The sequence below is a fragment of the Neolamprologus multifasciatus genome, chromosome 12 (assembly GCF_963576455.1).
Source record: "Neolamprologus multifasciatus chromosome 12, fNeoMul1.2, whole genome shotgun sequence".
NCBI classification, from domain to species: domain Eukaryota; kingdom Metazoa; phylum Chordata; class Actinopteri; order Cichliformes; family Cichlidae; genus Neolamprologus; species Neolamprologus multifasciatus.
In genome coordinates, this window is record NC_140450.1 from 9,452,718 (window position 1) to 9,473,318 (window position 20,601).

At 39.0% G+C, this 20,601-nt stretch overlaps 1 long non-coding RNA gene and 1 pseudogene across 2 annotated transcripts; one reads left to right on the forward strand and one right to left on the reverse strand.

Moving 5' to 3' along the window:
- Positions 1-5,332: 5,332 nt before the first annotated feature.
- LOC146506424 (uncharacterized) lies at positions 5,333-8,867 on the reverse strand. The gene is made up of 2 exons (XR_014877280.1): positions 7,458-8,867; positions 5,333-6,132 (listed from the first exon to the last, which is right to left on the reverse strand). It is a non-coding gene; the product is annotated as an uncharacterized LOC146506424 (long non-coding RNA).
- Positions 8,868-14,289: 5,422 nt separating this feature from the next.
- Positions 14,290-18,601, forward strand: LOC146506425 (uncharacterized; annotated as a pseudogene). The gene is made up of 3 exons (XR_014877296.1): positions 14,290-15,620; positions 15,770-15,896; positions 16,031-18,601. The product of XR_014877296.1 is annotated as an uncharacterized LOC146506425 (transcript).
- The last annotated feature ends 2,000 nt before the right edge of the window (positions 18,602-20,601 follow it).

The window sequence follows — 20,601 nt, forward strand, 5'->3', positions numbered from 1 at the left end:
TCCAGATTTTTTAAGCTTTGGGTCATGTAACTATCATGCAACCCTTGTCTGACATTTGCCTTCCTGAACTTTCTTCAGAGAATAGAGTTGAAGATTGTTTCTTAAGTAGACCGAGGGGTCTTATGAAGTGGTCCCTGACCTTCCTTTACAAGGTTGCTAGATGTGCTTCAGGTGATGAAAACTTTGTGTACACAGGCATTAATCTTATTACTTAGTGTAAACTGCATACAAGCTGAGCATTAAATTATTAGTAAATGTGGAAAATACTAAGGATGTGACTCATGATACACATGAGAATGATACAGACAGATGAAAGGGCTCAAGAGATATGAAACAGAAAAAAGAGAGGATATCACAGATGCAGACGGAGAGGTTGACTGAATTATTTTGGCAAGCAGAGATCACAGACCTCGGAAAGCCTCAGGACATTTACCTAATACACACACTGATACTGCGGTTTGATGGAGGAGAGGAATATTTTTCTCTAGATGTGTGCACATGTCTGTAAGTGTTCACTAAGAAGGTGATATCACAGTCACAACCACAGCCATGTAGGCATAGTTTTAGAAATGTTGCACAAAAAAATACGTTTATTTTTTCACTGAAAGTTGATACCAATAAAATGTACGTTCAGATTGCTTACATAACTTACACCTGTTAATTTATGAACTGTCACATACAATTAGATTAAGGTTTTAATTGTTGTTCACACATAAACAAAAAGATTGTTAGCATACCCAACTAATTCATTCGTAAGTGGATACCTTAGCTTTGGTCACATTTTTGGTTCGTTTTTGGCATGACAACAAACAAAAATCTTTAAATGGTGTTTTTGCCACACCTTCACTGGCCAAAACACAACTAATCTTTTTAGCAGCCAATGCCATTTAATGTTGTACTATCAATAAAACATGCATAAGTGTAAAAATGCTCATTAAGACAAAACTGATAATGATAATAGTAATACTAACACATTCAAGTCACAGTTTTACCAAAAAAAAAAAAAAAAAGAGTTGACTTAGTGAAATTAAACAAATAGCCAACATCTCTAACTGTTTCTTATACAGGGCATCAACTGAGCAGAAACATTCTGTGAGATTTTTTCCATAATATCATGTCCAGATGAAGGTGCCTTTATGTTCAAATTTCAGTGACAGTAGTGTATAGCTTTATGTCAAGTGTTGCACTGGAGTAATATTCAAGATTTGAAGAATACATTTTGCTTTGGTAGATTGGACATAGCACTTTGAATGCAGGGCATCATATTAACCAAGCATAAAAACCTGCCGATTTAAAATGTCATTCAAAAAAGGGCATGTCATAGATTTTTTTTAAACATGGTAATTTTGTTATAGTGAATGGGTTTCAGGTAAACATTGGTTGGAATTGGTCATTCTGTACAATACAAAATAAAACGAAATCTTTCTAAAGGTGACAGAATTCAGCTTTTATAGTTTTTGCCATGATATGAGTAAAATTAGGGAATTGAATCAAACTGTTCTGCAGTGGTTGCAGAGAGATTGTTTGTTGTAATTATCAGCTGGATAATAAAGAGTCAGTGTCAATGATCTTGAATGGGATGTGGGAGGGACCTACAGACAGAACTGGGCATTGGTAAATAGGGGGACTGCAAGTTTTACTCATTGGGTTCAGAATAATAAAATCTCTCTCTCGCTCTCTCTCATAAACACCCACACAAAGACTCAAATTTGAAGTGTTCAAATTGTAATAATTGTGGCTTTAAGTTTTATTATGCACTGTCTGTTGCATTCTCACCACCATAAACATAGCATTATGTTCAAGTTTATTTATGCTGACATTGCGTGTCAGCACAGAAACAACCCATCTATTGTGCAAGTAAGTATGACAATCATTATTGTTAAAAAGGTTAGATGTAAGATGTAATAAATTACTTAAAAAAATAAAATAAACTCTCCTTTGATGATCTGATCCTTGATTGAGAAATTGGACTTTTTAAAATTTCCTTTCTTTTAGTGTAGAGCAGGCCAGAACTGGCCACCCCCCAAAATTTGCTGGCTCCCCTAGTGCCCCCCCCTTGCAAGACAGTCCTATGTTGGTAATAATTCTAATAAATGTGAGCACAGGAGAGAGGAAGGCACCACAATGAGTTGAGAAACAAACTTCTTAAAAAGGATTATTGTGGACAAAATCTTATTTGATTTTCATATGCACCTATATCAACAAATGTTTGACAACAGCATAAGAAAACTCAAAATTCAGTTTTTGGTATGCCACCCCAATATTTTTAGTTACTGTAGCTAGGTGTGGGTGATATTGAGTATATCCTGTAATAATGTTAATTTATTAAGCTGTATTCCTTACTGTAAGGAAGAAATTGGAAATAATTATTTTATGTGCAAGAAATATTGTGCAGGGCTGGAAACTGTCCCAGCTGTCATAATTCAAGAGGCAGAGTACTGCTGTCTCAAACTGATGCCAAAAACAAACAGACCTTGGTAGTGCAGGAAGCAGAAACCCTAAACCTTTGTTGTTAGTGCTCTCAATGGAATATCTGACCATTATATGACATATGTAGAAGTTTGGTGCATTAGTAGCAGTTACACTGAAACTTAGGTTTACCCAGGGACTGGCTGTTGGGTTTTTTTTGTTTTTTTTAATCACCCCCGCTGGTATTACAAAAGCCACTTTAAGACTTTACCTCTTACATTCTAGAGTCAATCTCTTCCTATACAGCATTTGTTCTGTGTCACACACAGGTTACCAACAAAGTTGTGTTCCTCAAGGTCAAATGCTTGATCAACAACAACAGCATCATTGCACCTTAGATTTTACCCCCTTTTCACCAGTTAACCTCAAGCGAAGCACACTGTCACGTGGACAAACAAAGGCTCATGTTCAAAGAATCTGAGTTGAATCAGGGATTGATGAGTCATGCTTACTAATACTCGATGGCAAACTATTCCAGTTTAGGGCATATGACTGAAATGCTTGATAAACCTCAGTTTTTAAGCTGGTGTGTTAAACAGAGAGCAGGTGTGTTGCTTGACTTCTAAGATTAAAGACTCTGACACTGTTGAAAGCTTGTCTTTAATTTTCTGGACTTCTTCTCCAAACCACGACATTAAATCACTAAAACCTACAATGCACTCACTAGACATTAAAGGGAGACATCCATACTCCCTACACAATGCTACACTCCTTTCTTTCTAATTATAAAAACAAACTGTATCTCACTGTTTAAAACTGTCGAAACACAGGGACCACAATTTAGCTTCAGGATGGTTTACTATATGTGGAAAAAAAAACAAGAAAATAAAATATAATTTCCTCATAATCATACCTTCTCTGCAAGTATAAAAAGACTCCATTGAACACCACTGAGAAAATGGCTTTCTATTTCCCTGCACCTCAGGGAGTTGGAAAACTCAGTTTCTGGAAGTTAAGGTACTTGCTCAAGGACACAAAGTAGGTGGATCATTTCCAGCACAGGGACTTGAGGCAGTACTGTACAGAGAAAAGTGTATTTTTCTGCCAAATTCCTTAATACAGCAATATACTGCACACCTGCTCGGATATAGCCACCCTAATTGTAATGAAAACTGGCCTACTGACTAGCACTTTGTTCTAGTTTAATTTTACAATCCATAATATGGAATCTTTGATAAAGTAGATGGTAGTAGTAGAACTAGGGATGGGTACCGGTATCGGCACCGGTTCTGACATAAACGGTAGTAACCAGACCGAAAAGCAGCGCACATTCAGCGCAGTAGATTTTGCACATCTACTGCAGGTGGGTTGCCTGTTATCTGACCCGGAGTTAGCAACATCCCCCAAAAACCCGAAGAGTAGAGTCCTGGCCCCTAGCCCTGCCAGTGTAGCAGAAATGATGACGGATGATGATGGCAGCAGCAGCCGTTCTTTTCTGCGTGAGTAGCTTAATGTTGTTCGTGTGTAATTTACGTTGAGTAGGCTAACCACGTTAATTAATGCACATAAGGTGAACTAGCAAACACCGTCGTAGTTACATGCGGCTGTCTTCTTGTTTGATGGCAGATACTCCCTTCACCCTGGCCAAAAAGGCTAAAATGACCAAAGAAAAAGTGGGAAACAGCTAAACATGAGAGGTTTTTGGACAAAGTTTGTTTTTTCCATTGTTTAAGCACTGCTTCCAGCCAAGAGTGATGCCATAAATCCCCTATAGCTGCAGAAAAGGCTAACATTGTTATCTTTTTACAAAAAACAGCTGAACATGAGAGGTTTTTGGACCAATTTTGTGTTTTCCCTTCTTTAAGCACCGGTTCGAGCACCGTTTAAGCACCGGCACCGTTTCAAAAGTACCGGTTTGGTACTGGTATCGGATAAAACCTAAACGATACCCATCCCTAAGTAGAACACAGCTATAAATACAGTACGAGTAGTATGAATATTGCAATACTGAGCTGCACACTGAACAATATTTTCATGAGTTTAGCTTTAGATCATAACGTTATCATAAAAATTATAATCATAATTTTAGTATTTTGTGCAATCATTTCTTAAATACTTATGAGCAATATAAAGGAAAAAAATAAGTAGCTAGTGAAAGTTAAATAATAAATATTCCTCTTTATGACAACAGTCTGTTTAACACACCAGTAATCACCACACATATCACTGTTTTCATATCAATAATACATCACCTTAGAGAACAGACAGAATACACTTGGTTTACAAATGTTCAAAACCTCCAAGTAACACCAACACAAACAAAAATATATGGTTGGAAGTAGTTTGAATCATTTGTCGGGCCAAAGCAGCATGTCAGTGCAATCTCCAAATAATGCTCATAGGTGTGGTTAGTTTTACAGGTGATTTAAAACAAGGTGCTGTTTTCTGTACACAGGTGCAGTCAGTTCATTTCAATATCAAGCACAAACAGTTTAAGACGTGGTTTTTTTCTCCATTAAATATTGGCGCAATTAACAGTAAACTGTGTGTTTAAAACATCAGTTTGTGCGCTTGATTTAAATATTTTCCTCTCTATATTTTGCTCCTTGAGAATGGAACTCTGGGAAACACATATAAAACCAGGTCAGTTGCAAAATTGATTTCCTTGCTCTTACACAGAGTCTTGTCACTGTACTTTCTTTGTAAATACCAACAGTGCTTTGTTTTGTTTTTGCTGGTGACATGCGCAAGTAAATCTGGCCTCTCGTGTCAAGCACATTATACCCAAATCCTAATGAAAGAACACAGCAGAGCAGCCCTCTGTCTGCCTTTCTCTGATCTCTTTGATATTCATATATACAACATTAAAATCATCTCTTCAACATTATGTAGGTTCCCCTCATAGTGCAGTGAGCTCTGACTCATTGCAGCGTGGAGCTCTAGGGGGTCCAGGGGTGTCTGGCTTCAGGATGTTCAGGTCATGTAGGTTGTGAAACAAGGCCTCTGTGGGCCAGGACTATTCCATCACATACCACAGATGCTATATTGGACAGGGAACAGGGGATTGTGGAGGCCTGCTTACTGCTGTAGGGTCTGTGACGTGTAAAGAGCCAGCTCTGATCAGTTTTGTTGATTTTAACATAATTATCCTGCTTAGGGAAACTGTTGCTGTCAGTGTGTGTTGTTAAAAGGGGCTATGTCTGCAACAGTGTATGACCATCACAATAATTGCCACAAAAGACCCAAGGTGTCCCAGTGGAATATTTTACAGAAGCAGGATAATGACTGTTGTCCACTTCATCTGTAAGTGGTTTTGTTTTTGTTCCCGACGAGTATACAGTATATATAAAAAAAGTATAACAAGAAAATGTAATAGATACATCAGTGGACACACAGGCATACAAACAAATGCATATAAACACACTCAAAATAAAAGCCCGTGTCTTTATTTATTATCAGATAACTGCAAAATGATGTTTTACACTTTATAGGCTACCAACTGAAGACTACAGTGTAGTCTGTTTCCTCTCCACTTCTTTGCTGATGCAGTGTATTGCTTGCAATGGTAGTCTAGTCTGTTGTTTTTCTTTAATTCTGGTCTTTCATTGACAAAACACTCCTCGGCGCCCTTCTCTGCTGTTTCTCTCCCATTGCTGATTTTCACTACTTGCTTCTCATTTGTTCTCAGCATTTTTCTGCTGCTTGCTCTTCCTCTCTCCTCACCTAAAGACAGGAAAATGATTTTGCTTCATCTTGCTTTGTTTTCTTTCCCTCTTTTTTCTGTTGCACACCCTGTTCTGTAAACCAAATTTTTTCAAAATGTCTCCTTCCCCTTTTTAAAGCGTCAAAATTGTTTCTAAATTGCAACTGCTAAGTCACAGCTACCTTCTACAAGTTGTTTATTAACATTTGCATTAATGAATTAACAACAGTGCCACAGATGTGGCGATACAAATTCTTTTTACTCCTTTTTTACTTGTATAAATCTTGCCTTACTTGACATTTTAGTTGTTAAACAAATTCAGCGGGAAAGGTTTATCATGTAAACAACATGCAAACAACTCTGGGTTGGGTCACAAGTGGTCACACACAAGCACACGCAGCGAGCTTATTAAGAGAAAGGTCAGTGGTTTTAAAACAACAAGCTGCTTCAATTAGTTGCAAGCAGAAGGAAAAACAAATTATCATCTAGATACTAAAATCTACCAACAGGGCAATTCATCCACTTCTACAGGTACACGTTTACACAAAATATTCTGTAATTGCTGTTATGGCAGACTGTAGTTAACATATCACTGCACCAGTCCCTTCACAGAGCAAGAAATTCAGTCTGAATAAGAGAAAAACAGTGTACTCTAATAGTGTTTACCAGCCCCAATGTTCAATTTGGATGGTAAATGGCAAATGGCCTGTATTTGTATAGCGCTTTACTTAGTCCCTAAGGACCCAAAAGCGCTTTACACTACATTCAGTCATTCACCCATTCCCACACACATTCACACGCTATTAATCTATTAACTATTTGTTTAACTTTACAATGCTATGAGAATCAAGTTGGAAGATTAAACAATGTTGTCTCGCCTTAAATATAGCACACAGAAGGAAATATTCTGTTGCCAATGTGTTAACACTACTGAACTGGCTTAGGTCAGTGTGCTGCTTTGCTGTGATGTCACAAAATAGCTAATTGTGCTATTGTTTGTTTGGTGGAGCTGGCAGATTAAAAACTCTTTCATTTACAATTACACATTTGTGTTGTCACATGGTTTCATTGTTTCAAAAAGACATCTGATTCTATAGAAGTCTATGGTAAAGCAGCCCTTTGGCTCCCTTGGAAGTGATCTCAGTAAACACATTCTTGATGAGTTTATGGGCTAATGGGGTACTGTAGTGTCATATCTTTGACAACACATGACAAATAAGAGTGTTCTTCTTTTACTTTCAACTGTGCCATGTCTAACAAAATGAAAAAAAGTGTCATGTGGGGACCCTAAAATAATGCCCCAAAATTACAGAAAAAATAGGACAAAGAACAAAAAAATTCCTACTTCACTGGAAAGCTGGTCTTTGGTCCACCCATTCCTGGGACATTTGAGACTTCCCTGGTGAAGGCACAGTCTCCTGGACACGCTAACAGCTGCAGGAGAGAGAAATCATGTAAATGTATTTGCTTGGGTGAAAATCACCCACCAATAGTGTTTTAGGGTTAAGAAAAGGACAATAAATTGGACATTCTTTTTCAGATGACTGACGAAGCACTACCACATGAGCCCTAAATTCTGAAGAAAATTCTCAGTTTGATAATTCACAGCAAGGACTTCACTAAGCAGTGAGTTATGTCATGGTGACTGTCTGTGATGTAGCTGGTGATGAGACAAGTCTGTAAATCTGGGTAAAAGCAAAATTTCAGCAGATGTTGCTGTTATACTGTATACTGAATGCAAACTTCAATGACACTGCTTTGTGTATGGTAAAGCTAACAAGTGTGACAAGTAGGGTGTCTGCAGATATTTCTACAGCCATAATGTCTTTGTCTAGTTCACTGTCGGCAGGACAGGGCAGTCCTTTGGCTGGATGAAAATACTGATTCAAGTCAGGGCTTGAATTTCATCATAAGATTTCAGGTACTCTGTTCTACCACCTGTTTTAATTGAAATTTTTGTGGACTTGGACCCACCGTGGACATCACTTGGCACATTCAAAATCTCCCTGTAATTGCTACAAGCCTTTTTGCTGTTGCAAATTATACTGACATTGAGCAACATACAGTACATACTTTTACAGTGGAAACGCCTTTACTTATCCCTCATTTCTTCATATTTTGCTAGGAAAACAGGAAATAAGTGCAACAATGCAGTAAAACATACAAACATATGTGGAAAGAAAGCATATAACTTAAAGTTTCATACAAAAATCAGTATTTGGTTTCACAACCGTTATTCTTCAGTTTAGCCTGAACTCTGTAATGTCTTTACATATAACTAGTATATTCAGAAGCTCTTGTTTGGATGTTGGCTGCTTTTTCTTTCTTTGTCTGTCACGAAGATTCAATAATGTTGATGTAAAGGGAGGCCAACCCACGAGAAGCTAAATATGCATTTACTGCACTGGCAGTGTGTTTGGGATCATCGTCATGCTAAAAAAAATTTAAGCCATACCTGATAGGTTTGTAGCTTAAACCCATTCGCTTGAATGTTCAAGACAATTCAGTTACACAGCAAAAAGCATTGAACACCAACTTAGCCGACTCCCAAGGATCATACATCCTATCCCTACACAATCGATTATACATGTCTAAGCATATATGGTTAAATATTTCTAAGCATAAATGACAATCAACAATATAAACCTGACAATGCCATTTGGCTGTAACAGATCTATTGTTCTTTCAAAAACCTACATAGCAACATCAGCTTATGAAAACTACCTAAAAGAGAAGAGTTTGTTTTCTTTAAAAAAAAAAAAAAAAAAAAAAAAAAAAAAAAAAGCACCAGCCTGTTGCAAATACATTTGTAGAAGAATTTGACTTGACTGTTTTTAAAAGACTGTTTTCATATTGTGTGCTATTACATTGAATCTTATAGCAAGTGAGTAACAAAAAACGCAAGTGACATAGATATAAGGTTAAAACATTTTTTCCCAAATTATGTGAAACACAAGATGGAGACAGACATTTTTATTGTGAAGAAATTGGTGACAATGAATAATGTATGTAATAATAAATACCCTGAATTGGTACAAGCGTATTGTAGAGCCAGTCTTGCTCTTAATGCTATCACAGCCAGACTGTGCAGCAAGTATTCAGCAGGACTAGAGGTCAGTGGATTTTTTTAGTAATTCCTCTATCAGTAGTTGCAAGCAGTGTGAATTGCAGAAACAGTCGGTCAGTTAGCCCTAATCAAATTTTATTTAGTCACATGCACTGACTGCATAAAAGTCCTGAAAGGGGACATGGGTACTGACTGTTATGTGAAGGCTGTGTCCAGGCAGGAGTGGTAGTAGGAGGACCCAAGGTGCAGACACTCGGAAGCAAAACTTGAACTCAAAACAGCTTTAATGCAAAACTCAAATGTAACACAACTGGATATATCAAAATAAACTTACACAGGACGACTGACCGAACACACAGCATGGCATAAGGGTAGATCACAACACCAACAAACTGAAATACATAGCTTAAATACATAGAGGGAGCAATCAGGGAATGGGCAACAGGAGGGAAACACAGCTGGGACAAATCAGGCCTAACGAGACAAAGGAAGCAAAACCAGACGCATTTACATGAGACACGGACTTTCAAAGTAAAACAGGAAACATAACACAGACTGAGCTTACAGACACAGACTCACAGGCAGGCACTGCAACAGAGGGAACAGAGACATGGGACCAGGGCAGACACAGACACTGACTGGACACGGGGATATAGCAACTAAGGATTACACAGAGACATAAACCACAAGACAGAACTCTAACAAAGAAACCAAAGACTAGAAATGATAAATAATATAATAAACTCAAAACTCTGGGTCAACGACCCAGGCATCCTAACACTGACAGTCACTCACTTTATGGAAAAGGAATTCTTTAGGTCTTTTTATGGTAACAAGTTTAAAGGAGACAAGCTTTTTGATTCAGCACACCAACCTTTGGTGGCATAATGGATATCCTGTTATCATTCACTGTTTTGGAAGCAAAACAGTCATCTGGGAACTTCTCTTTATAGTAAAGAGAAAACTACTGAGACATTTCATGTAAGTCAAATAAAACTGTGAAGGGAGATTTGGCCAAATTTGCAGTGATGTAACAGTGACATGTGAATGCAGTGGTTAACTGTGGTTAACTGCTTTCAACTTGCACAGATCATGGTGTGCAGCTCCATGGCCATGATTGGTTACAGTGGACTCTAATTGAAAAGGCATCCAGTTTACTCATGATCTGACGCCAAAGAGAAGAGAGCCAACCCTTGTATCTATTCTATGCACACTATAAATATATGATTTACATTTTTAAATAGAGCCTTTCAATTGTATTTATTTTTGATTTGCATCAATATATTCTAAAATAAAATAAAAGTAAAAATAAATGCACAAAAATACTGTCACTCTTTGAAGTTGTGCTATCATGGAGGGAATTGTGGCATAACATTGTGAATGAAAGAAACCCTACCTGGCCTCTAACAGAGAGAATAACAAAACTAGAGAGTTTATGAAAGGAAAAAGGCATGCAATGAGGAAGAAGCCAAAGCACTAAACTAGATGGAGATGTAAACCAGCACAGAGCGAAGAGGGTGAAGCAGAGTGAATGATGTAATATTAAAGCTGTGTTGAACATATGTAATAACCTCCAGGTGGTTGTTCAGGTTAATCAAGCACTTGTAATTCAAGTAACTCTTAAAGATTTGAACCTCAAAAACTTTTTAATTTACCATTCACATATAGCCACACACACTGCTCTACACACAAAATTACACACCACGTTGCACTGCATCTAATGCTATTGTTGCTGTTGTTGCCATTATGGTTATTATTATGCAGACACAGAGTGAATATGAAATGACTTTGCAGGACCGCATCACACCGCATCCTGTGACCTGTATGCAGAATACAAAAGAATTGCATTAACTACGTAACGTCATTTCTCATTTCTGTCTATGTAAATGCCTGCATCTGTTGGTTTTCCATTGTTGTTTTCATTGCACCTTGAAATGACGCTCTAATTATTGTTGCTGCCTAACTTTTCTGCATGAAATGCCTTGCAGTGATGTGGACTTGGCAGTTGAAAAATTTACAACATGCATACACTGCCCCTGCACTGCATTTATGTGTGCATGAGACTGTGTGAAATCAGTTCCCATCTTTGAAGAACAAAAAAATAAAAATAAATTATTAAATAAACAATAAGAAAAGATAGAGCCAGCAGTGTGTTTGCTAATAGATTCTCTTTCTGTTGTTTCTCCCTTAAATCTTTTTTTAACCATACCAATGCTTTCTATTGCTCCTATTTTTGTTGCTTTTCTCTGCAGAAGCTGGTAAAGTCAGATTTATCACAAGCCACCATAGTAAACTTAACTTCTCAAAACATTCCTGTGACTTTCACAAATACATATTCTCACATTTTAGGACAATTCTTTGAGATTGACTAATAAATAACCAAATAATAGCTTTCAAAAAATACTGAGGTATAACAAAAAACTTTATGTTTACATTATGGTAAATGAACGGTTTTATAGAGATTTTTATAAGACAGATATTGTTTACATTGGTAGCAATGGTACATTCTATTGCTATTCTGCATTCCTGTAGAGTAATACTTTATGGATTTTTAAAAAGTAAAAACCAACTTCCAGTTGAAGAATTTAACTCAGACACATGAAAAAAGGCAGAGATCAATAACTGTTCTGCAACAAAAAACCCTGTTATGTAACAGAAATAATTTCTATTTTCTCTTGCAATGTTGGAAAATACTGTAATGCCCTTTTTATAGATCTTTAGAACAGTTACATATTAAAATATACTTTTTGAATAAAGACTTTATCTTCTGTGTATATGCCAGTTAAAGGGAACCCCGACTATTATGACAAGTTACTCTAAATATGTTACAAATTATCTCCACTACATAAAAACATACTTGAGAATAACTACTTTTTCTTGGTTATTCATTAAATCTTTGTTGTTTAAAACAATTTTGGAGCCGTGGGAGCAGCCATGTTTTTTTGCACACAATGCATTCTGGGACGATGACGTGCATTGGTTGTCGGTAGTATAGGTGCTTTTGTTCAGCTAACCTGTTTTGTTTTTTAAGTGTAGCAACCGTATTAATTAACTTGCCTATTAGTGTGCTAATAGACAATTAGTCCGCTGCAAAAGTCAAATGATCACTGCAGCATTACGGAGAGTTGAAAAACTGTGTAAATTTCTTCATCTGTAATAAAATGATCAGTGTGGCTGCTCTGCCAGGTGTAACAATTAAGTTTAACATCCAGGCATCCATGAAAACGGAATTTATGACATTTAACTGAGTTAGAAGATAGCTGGGAGTTAGCTCGCTAGCTTCCATCTAAATATAATATACCATGTTCTGACTGAGAGATTTATTATCAAATTAAAACGTACAGCTCTGCTTTCACTTCCAACATAAATGACGACAGGAAAGTAAACTACAGTGACATTTGTAGGGTTAATGAAGTTGGGCTAGCTGGTATATAATGATGTGCTACGTGATCGCTAGCTAAACAGTAAAGCTGGAGGATGAACACTAAGGAACGGAAGACTTTTTTCCACTCGATAAAAGTTAATATGAGGGTTCCCAATGGTTAGGGGCAAATGCAATCGCATGGCAGGATCCTGTAAACGGACCAAACGTCAGTCAGGAGAACCACCGAGATAATCCATCCACAATATAAGGTTAGTCATTAATATACTGCTGCTGCATGGGCTGGGCTAGTTACATGGTAAGGGTTTAAAAACTGAGCTTTAAAATGATTAGCGGTAATAAAAACCGTGAGAAGCCTACAATGATCACTGACTGTTTTTAGGGGATTGTTGAGACTAATTTGAACAAGATACAAAGCATTAAAACATGTTAAAAACACAACAGTCTTATTAAATGCAGACTACTTTGGGCCCGGAAGCAGGATTGATAATGTTATCACTTAAAGACTGGATACCGGTTATGGAGGCTAACAAGGGCTGCCCAAAGAACATCTGGATTAAGACATACGGCTTCAAAAAGTTTTGGTGCTTTACAACAAACGGTCTCAGTCGTCGTTGCCATTGGCAAGCAGTAGCCGCATAGACACCAGTAGTTTTCCCTGACTCTCTCATCCTGTGTGACGGATTGTTTTCATCTTCATCTAAAATAAGTGCTGGTTGACTATTTTCATTCTCTCTCGCGGTTTGCTCTGGTTCAAACTGGAAAGGTTGAACAGAAGCCATTTCCAGTGCGCTGCTAACTGTGAACTGGATGCGGTGCAACCGTATGACGTCACTACCCAGAGTGAATTGAGAAGTAAATAACAATGGCGACCTACCGGTAAATCGGTTTTATATAAAATGTGCTTAAAAGGAAAACATTTGGTGTATTTTAATACCACATATTTGTTATTGAAATTACAGTACATATTTTAGCGCAAATATGTCTTAATAGCCAGGGTTCCCTTTAAAGGAATAAAGAAAATAAACCATTCACACACCGTGTTGTGTTCCACATGCACAGCATCAGCAGGCAGTCACATTTTATTTATTAAGTTACAGCAGACCAGCACAGTAAAAGCGTGACATGACAGACAAACCTGAAACACTGATTAAATAATCTAAAAGTAAAAAAATATTTTTTCTTGTCTTGTTATGTAAAACTAACTTGTACTTTCTTTTTACAATAACTTTACATGCTTGAAGAAATCAGAATATACTGCTTTGCACAACCATTTTTCTCAGTGTATGTAAGCTGCTTCATTATGATGATCTGAGGGTTCTTTAGTCTCTGCAGTGAAGCCCTTCATTACACATGCTCACTCCAGGTGGCAGTCACAGTAAGTGTGCCTGCTTCCTGTCGTCAGCTGTGATTGCACACTGTCACAGTGTCTGCATAGCAAGCAAAGGTTATTTAATAGCAGCCTACATATTGTTTGGGGGCAGCTGTCAGTCAAAAGGCAAATTTAATTTCTCATAAAACCTCAAAATAAATTTCAGGTAAGGAAATTGTGGCAAATTGATGGCATTTGATTAAGAGAGATAATTTGTAATTACAAATTGGCATTTGAATTTTACACATTTCTGATATTTACATTATTATTACACATACACCAATTAAACTGTAAATGCACAATAGCTTTCTAATGTGTATAATTTAGCTATAATAAGAATAGTAGCTAAATAAGAAAGTAATAATAAGAAAGTAGCAAGAAAAGACACATTTTTCTTCAGGTCAACACCATAGTTTGTTTGCTGCCAGTATTTTCCAATATGTGTTTAGTTTTTTGACATACCATAATAAAATTCCCAGTACAGGCGTCCCATGAATTTCCCACAGTGGTCTACAGGAGACAATTGTTTGTCCACATGTAATTATGTGAAAGCACAAATACAAATTTCACCATGGTGCTGTGCAAGAGGGTACATCTGTTAGCAAAATTTTTACCCACTCATTTAATATCATGGCTGTGTCATGAATTTACAGAAGCATTTTTAGCAAAAGGTCTCATTATCTTCTGGTGTGTGTGTGGGGAGGGGATTATATATAGTAAAATAATTTGTAGCCTCATTAATTTCAATTTCCTTGATCAAAAAAGCCTTACTATGTCATTATTTTCGTTTTATAATGTGCCATATCCCCTCTTGTGAGCTACATATCAAATATAAAAGCTTCATCTGTTGCTGTACCAATGAAGAGGAATGTTTCCATGGAGATGATTTGCCAAGCTTAATGTTTGCTGTTTCTACGGGTCAAACTGAGGAGTCACGGCCTTATATTTGTCATGTTTTACTTTGCTAGGTGACAGCCAAAATGTTACTACTGCATGTAACTACACCAGTGTGAAATACAAATTTCCAAATAACACTATAAGTTAAATTTGAACATTAAGTAAACGTTTAACTGAGAAAATAATGAAACCAATAGTGAGGATTTAGTCATAGTACCAAATAGCTCCATGTAGAAGCTACACCAGTTAGCAATGTGTCTTGCCTTATCTTCAGTCAGAAGCTAGTCCATGAAGCCAGATAACACACACCAATTAGTTAAACTGCAGGAATGTCTTGACCTCAAATTTTCCATATTACCCCATTAGAGTTCTTCTCTCTCAGCTTTCAGGCCTCTCTCTACTTTTAAGAATAGGCTTAAAATTTTCCTTTCTAATAAAGTCTATAACACAGATGTTCCTGTATAGGGCTTTGGAGCGTGATGGCACGGGAAGTGGGCCACGCCCCCTTCCGCCATGACAGTAGGCCAGACAAAGGATACAGCTTCCGCTATGGTTCGTACGTGTTGTGTTGTCGGTTGCAACGTTAGATCACACGATCGTGAAGGCAAGAAGCTGGATAATGGGCTCTCTTTTCATCATGTTCCATCCTGGAGGCAACGTGAGGGATCCCATGTATCCGATATTACTAAAAAAAGACGTCCGGCTTGGATTGCAGCGGTGAGACGAGCGGATATCGAGTTCTCTGCAATCCCCAGCTTTTTGTTAGTTTGCTCGCGGCATTTTCTTTCCGGTGAGTTCTAAATTAATCACTCTTAAAAGGCTTTTAGTGTTATTTTCAATTCGCTGAGGTCATAGATAATGAGATAAAACATGCTAATGTGTGATGCTGCAGAACCACGTCATGTCGACTGAGTAGCTTATGATTTGGCATTATTGCAGGCAAACCAGCATATGAAATGGATGTAACAAATCCAGACTGGGCACCAACACTGCACATGGGGCACGACGACATACCTGTATCACGCAAGGCCTATGCAACGGAAGCGAAAAAGAGCACCCATCGGAGGTAAACAACCACTCCCCCCTAAAAACATACTGAATTTCTATCTATGTACACTAATCCGCACATAACTTCCAGATGAATCACATACCTGTCATTGGAATATTGATGTACATTTACCTTATGTGTATGCACTAATTTTATCTTACAGGCTTTTGTTATGCAGCTGCAGAGTCTGAAGGTGTGCCCCGTGCAGAAGTGATCCATGAAGATCTGACAGAAGACCAACAACAAAATCACAATATCATGGAGGCAGTGGACAGCAGTTGTGTTGGACAAGTGGAGGTTGAGGTACCAGCTGCAAATGTGGACAGTAGTGATCGGACAGACAGCGTCACGGAAGCTAAAGGGCAGACGAATGATTGTGCGTGCAATGAACAGGGCAGAGCAGAAATAAACCGGCTGTTGGAGGAGAACAGACTGCTTCGATCACAGTTGCAAAAGACAGAGCTGAATGAACATTTCTTAAAGGATGATATCGAAAAAGTAAGATATTACACTGGACTACATTGTTATGCTGTCTTAATGTCCCTCTTCAACACTGTCAAAGATTTCCTGCCAGTATCGAAGAAACTGACAGGCTTCCAAATGCTCTTACTTACACTAATGCGTCTCAGACTTGATCTTCCAGTCCAGCATCTTTGTCATCTATTCGATGTGTCCCACAAAACACTGTCTTCTATCTTCGCTGATACCATTGATGTTTTGTATGCCCGCTTAGGAGCACTGGTGCACTGGCCTGAGAGGCACTGTCTACAGGTCACAATGCCTCCACAGTTTACTGAAACTTTTGGAAAACGAGTAGCCATCATTGTTGACTGTTTTGAGATTTGAACAGAAAGACCATCTAATTTAAAGGCACCTGCACAAACATACTCTCATTATAAGGGTACACACACCATAAAATACCTCATCGGGATTACACCCCATGAAGCTATTTCTTTCATTTCCAGGGAATGGGGGTGGCGTGCATCAGATAAACACATCACAGAGAAATGTGGCATTCTTCAAAAGCTGTTACCAAGGGACGTAGTATTGGCTGACAGAGGCTTTGACATCAGAGATGCTGTAGGAATGATGTGTGCAGAGTTTGTGTTAAGGTTTGCTGTGTTTTGGTGAATATGTGCCCCAGTGTGGTTGTCAAACCAGGGCCAAATGAAACTTGCTCTTATTGAATATTCATAAAGTAGTTGTGTTGCATGTGTAGTTCATTGTAAATAATTATACTTTGTGTGAAGTAGTTTCAATAAAACAGAAAAGAATAGTATATTTGTTTGTTTGTTTTTTATTCTTGATCTGTTCACATGTACTTAGCAAGTACATAAAACTGAAATGCAAACTATTTACATGGCAACACACAGCTGGCATCAACCTTGAACCACAAAATGAAACATCACAGGCTATTTAGAGCAGCACGTTGTTTGGAGAAGTATTTCCCAACAAGTTCAGGAAGGCACATTTTAAGAAAGAAGTCGTGTGCTTGCTTTAAACGCGGTTCCCAGAAATCCACATCAGGGAAGATGCGTATCACAGCAAGGTCTCTCTGTGTCTACACAATGAGGTCACAGTGGTCGTCTGGGTTTCCACTCCACTTCCTTATTTCACACGGGTCCACATTACCGATGCACGCAATTTTTCCAAAGTACCATCTCGTGGCGTCTGGGCGCAATCGGTCGCGATACAGCCCTTTGTCTTTTGCGCTGATTTTGAACAAGGTTCTGGCAGACCCGATTCCAACAGTCCAACACTGTGTGCTTGTTTTGCTTTCTGGCCTACTGACATGATGCTGCAATCCCACAATGCACTGCGGCGTGATGTCAACTCCAAAGCCCTATACTATGCCAGCCATTTGGTTCTGGTCTTCCATGTTTACCCTGCCTGCTAGTGTTTTACACCCTGCTGTGCTGGATTGTTTCAGGGGCATCTTTTCACAGCCTGCACCAGGGGTCATGCCTAGTATGGTATACCTCAGCCTCTATCGATCTTGTGTTTAGCACTTGTCCCTGCGTTGCCATGATTATGGCCATGCTGTCTTTGAGTCCATCTTTGTCCAGCCACTGGTAGGATTTCTTCAGCCACTTCTTCTGTCTATCAGCAGTTCCTATTCTTGATCCTGATCCCTGATTTTTCTTGGGTTTCTTGGGTTGTGGCAATCTTCCTGATGTACTCATAGATGTCAAACTCAGGACCTTCTACCTGTGAGGAATATGTGTATATATGTTATATTAAAAAAAGGATTCCCTTCTCGCCCCTGCGGACAGTCTATCCTTCAAGCTCAGGTCACCTACCAGAGGCCTGGGTGCTTGAGAGTCCTGTGCAGTATCTTAGCTTGTTTCTAGGACTGTGCTCTTCAGGACAGAAAACTCGGATGTTGTTCCTGGAATCTGCTGGAGGCACTCGCCTAGCTTAGGAGTCACCTAGTGCTCCGATTACCACTGGGATCACTGTTACCTTCACCCTCCACATCTTCTCGAGCTCTTCTCTGAAACCTTGGTACTTCTCCAGCTTCTTGTGTGGTTAGCCACCACCATTTTGTCCATTTGTATCTGGAACCAGCATACAGCCTCAGGGTGGTAGACTTGGTGCTTCTCAGTGCTTCTATCTCCTCCTTTGGCCAGCTTATTATCCCAGCAGGTTACCTGATCATGGGCAGGGCGTAGGTGTTGGTAGCTCGGATCTTGATCTTACCATTCAGCTGACTGGTTGGAGCTTTCCTAGCGGCCTCTTCATGGTTTCCATTTGCCTGTGGAATCCCCAGGTACATGTAGCTAGCCTCTATGTCTGCAATTTTGCCTTCTGGTAGTTCGATCCCCTCAGTTCTGACTACCTTCCCTCTCTTTGTTATCATCCGACTATACTTCCCCAGTCCGAATGACATTCCGATGTCATTGCTGTATATCCTGGTGGAGTGGATGACTGAATCAATGTCGTGTTCACTCTTGATGTTATCCATGGGTGTAGTTTTCATCTGCGGTGGGGTCGGGTGGGCCGCCCCAGCCTCTGTGGGGCTTGGTGGTGCTGCTGATGTGGGCCCTGGTCTAGACGGGCCCTGCCCTTGATGGATTCCAGGGAACGGGATGCCAGCAGGGGTCAGCAGGGGAGCTGGCTCCAGGGAGGGAGTACTTTTGCTTGAGGTACAGGTGTGTCACTGAGGTGCAAGGGAGGCATTCCCTCAGTCCCCGTCTGGCTACCAGTGCCTCAATTTTATTCCACAACCTAGACATCCACATTACTTACACTCTTCTCAGGAGGGGCCGTGCTGACACCAGCTGCTTTCTGGCAGAGAGTACCATGTCCCTCCCATGTTTTAAATGCACTTTAGAGCAGCACACAGAAAAACCATATATGAGCGGGCGGAGTGAGGTATGGGGTCCACATCCCCGTTCTCTGTTCGACATCTGGGACGGGGGGCCAGGAGGAGGAGTTGGCCGTCTGGTCGCAGTCTGGAATTCTGGGCCTCCCTGCTGCTGCAGGACTGGGGGCGGTCTGCTTGCCTCAAAGCAAAGGGAAACATCTCATGGAGGGCGGATTGCCCCTCTGCACTGTGGCTGCTTCTGTGAATCTTGGGAAACTCAACTTGTGTTACGTGTTTTCAGCTGGGTGTTGTGTACCTGGAGTCGTGTGTTTTGACCAATGCATGAAACTATATATTTTTTAGATATAAGTTGTAATAGCCGCAATTTTCTTCGTGAGTAGTTATTACATAGCATGCTGCAGGGGAAAAGCTGTTCTAATGATTGATTCTAAGGTTTATTTTGAGCACCTGGTGGCTCCTTTTTGCTTCTCATCTGTAAACTCTCTCTATACTCTTTCACGTGACTCTTGCAAAGGTGGTAGAAGAGGTTTGTCATGTTTGAGTCTGTTGTGGAGACCGGTTTGTGGCACAGAAGTCGGCACAAAGTCTGCAAACTCAGACTTTTAATAACCAAACCATGTCCATGGAACAGAGAGCCTTCTGTTTGGAGCTACCTGGTTCTGCCTCATCTTCTCTGTGCCTGCATCTACATGGTGACCATCCAACCAATGAAAAATATTGCTGCAAACAGTGTATTTCGTGACACCACGAAACAAATGATAACGTATAATATGAAATGATAGACGTTTTAATTTCATCTTCCGATATAATTCGTCATTTCACAGAGTTAGGTCATAAAGTTAGGATAACACCAACTATTACACTACCAGAATTAAATAACTAATACATGTTTTACAGTTTGTGATTGTTATGCACAATAACCAGTTGCAAAACACACCAAAATTGTTTCTAGGCATGATTGTGAAGGAAAATTTGTTGGACTTTTGATAAGTGACTGTTACATTTTAAGAACTATTAGAAATCTTGTGCGTGTCTGTGTGAAGTCTGTCCTCCTCAATCATTCTTTCTTTTCGCAAAAAAGGAAAAACTTTAACAGCTATTTAAGATTACAAGGTTACAACACCACAACTTTTATGTTGAGTAAAAAATTCGACTTTCTTGCCTGCTAACTCTCTGCTGGATAATTAAAGTCTTTCAGTTTCTCTAAGCTTTTGAACTCAAAAAAACTTTGTTGAACTGCAAAAGTTATTCTCACCCCAGACAATGATACATAAAATATCTGAAAAGGGTATCAAATGGTCCTGTGTTATAGCTTTATAGCACTTCAGTTTCTCTATCCTTTTTTCTATAGTACATATGACCCGCAAAGTAACATACCATATTCATTATTTATAT